This window comes from Ceratina calcarata, unplaced genomic scaffold, assembly GCF_001652005.2.
Source record: "Ceratina calcarata isolate Rehan_Ccalc_2016 unplaced genomic scaffold, ASM165200v1 scaffold199.2, whole genome shotgun sequence".
NCBI lineage: Eukaryota > Metazoa > Arthropoda > Insecta > Hymenoptera > Apidae > Ceratina > Ceratina calcarata.
Genome location: NW_017141487.1, coordinates 1 through 1,954, shown reverse-complemented (window position 1 = coordinate 1,954; position 1,954 = coordinate 1). Strand labels below are relative to the sequence as shown.

The 1,954-nt window shown below is 45.1% G+C and overlaps 2 long non-coding RNA genes across 5 annotated transcripts; both read right to left on the bottom strand.

Annotated features, from left to right (window-relative positions):
* Positions 1 to 337: 337 nt before the first annotated feature.
* Positions 338 to 663, bottom strand: LOC113463937 (uncharacterized). Of its 2 annotated transcripts, none has more exons than XR_003388771.1 (2): positions 570 to 663; positions 338 to 504 (listed from the first exon to the last, which is right to left on the bottom strand). It is a non-coding gene; the product is annotated as an uncharacterized LOC113463937 (long non-coding RNA). The 2 variants fall into 2 exon arrangements; XR_003388770.1 differs by having other exon boundaries at positions 575 to 653.
* A 54-nt stretch (positions 664 to 717) lies between these two features.
* Positions 718 to 1,945, bottom strand: LOC113463936 (uncharacterized). Of its 3 annotated transcripts, none has more exons than XR_003388768.1 (6): positions 1,778 to 1,945; positions 1,561 to 1,710; positions 1,343 to 1,492; positions 1,200 to 1,250; positions 900 to 1,106; positions 718 to 806 (listed from the first exon to the last, which is right to left on the bottom strand). It is a non-coding gene; the product is annotated as an uncharacterized LOC113463936 (long non-coding RNA). The 3 variants fall into 3 exon arrangements; XR_003388767.1 differs by having other exon boundaries at positions 723 to 806; positions 871 to 1,106; XR_003388769.1 differs by lacking the exon at positions 718 to 806 and having other exon boundaries at positions 1,017 to 1,106; positions 1,177 to 1,250.
* Between the last annotated feature and the right edge of the window lie 9 nt (positions 1,946 to 1,954).

Here is a 1,954-nt window from a genome sequence, read left to right as displayed (position 1 = left end):
AGAGCCTGCTCACCTTGTCTAAAAAAATTGAAAATGTTAAATTATTGGAACAGGACTGAATTGGATTTAATAAAGTTGTAACAATTAATTAACGGTAGTTTTTATGACACAAACCAAACCGAGGGTTCAAACTTGACCTTGAGAAGACGACATTACCCTACTTAGAAGATCATGGAGAACCAGAGACAGTGGTTGCTTCTTTTACGCATANGAGGGGAATAGTAGTGGGGATCGAAATACGGGCGAAAAACAGGGGAAGCGAACCGTGCGGGATAAAATATCCGAGCCCTGCCTAAAGGATCGTGGAGAAATTGAGACAGCGGCTTCCTCCTTCCCATTAAGCCTAACCAAAGGCGTGCACCTGACCTTAACATCCGGGTAAATGGGGTTCACCTCACCTAAAGGATCGTGGAGAAATTGAGACAGCGACTTCCTCCTTCCTTTTAAGCCTAACCAAAGGCGTGCACCTGACCTTAACATCTGGGTGAACGGGGTTCACCTCACCTAAAGGATCGTAGGGAAACAGAGACAGCGACTTCTCCCTTTTACGCCCAATCAAAGGCGCGCACCTGACCTTAACATCTTGGTGAATGGGTTTCACCTCACTTAAAGGATCGTGGAGAAATCGAGACAGTGGCTCTTCCTTGTACGCCTAACCAAAGGCGTGCACCTGACCTTAACATCTTGGCAAACGGGTTTTACCTCACCTAAAGGATCGTGGAGAAATCGAGACAGAGGCTTCTCCCCTTTAAGCCTAACCAAAGGAGCGCACCTGACCTTGACCCCGGTGAATGATTTTACCCCACCTAAAGAATCGCAAAGAAATTGAGAAAGTAGCCTCTTCCTTTAACCCTAATCAAAGGCACGCACCTGACCTTGACCTTGGTGAATGATCTTACCTCACCTAAAGGATCGTGGAGAAACTGAGACAGCGGCTTCTTCCTCTCACGCCTAACCAAAGGTGCGCACCTGACCTTAACATCTTGGTGAACGGGTTTTACCCCACCTAAAGGATCGTGGAGAAATCGGGACAGCGGCTCCTCCTTTCTTAAACCTAACCAAAGGTATGCACCTGACCTTGACCTCGGTGAATGAATTTACCTCACCTAAAAGATTGTACAGAAATTGAGATAGTAGTTCCCTCCTCTTAAGCCTAACCAAAGGCATGCACCTGACCTTGACCTTGGAAATGGACCTACCTCACCTAAAGGATTGTGAACTAAATATTTGCAGGAGTGCGATCACCTCATCTGAAAAAATTAAAGCGACAAATTACTGAAACACAATGGAAATGGATTTGACAACGCTCCAAGTAATTAATCAACGACGGAGACGACGTTACCTTACCCAGAAAATCGTAGAGAAACTGAGACAGTGGCTTCCCCCTTTTAAGACTAACTAAAGGTATGCACCTGACCTTGACCCTGACAAATGGATCTACCTCACCTGGAGGATTGCGAATTATATACTCGCAGGAGTGCGATCATCTCGTCTGAAAAATTAAAGCGATAAATTACTGAAACATAATGGAAACGGATTTGACAACGGAGACGACGTTACCTCACCCAGAAATCGTAGAGAAACGGAGACACTGGCTCCTCTCTTTTAAAGACCAACTAAAGACATGCACCTGACCATGACCTTCATAAACGGATTTACCTCACCCAGAGGAAGGCGAATTATATATTCGCAGGAGTCTGATCACCTCATCTGAAAATTAAAGCGATAAATTACTGAAACATAATGGAAACGGATTTGACAACGGAGACGACGTTACCTCACCCAGAGGATCGCCGAGAAAATGAAATGAAACAACAGCTCCTCCCTTTAAGCCTAACCAAAGACACGTACCGGACCTTGACCTTGACAAAAGGAATTACCTCACCTAGAGGATTGCGGATTATATACTCGCAGGAGTGCGCTCACCTCATCTGAAAATCAAAGCGATAAATTA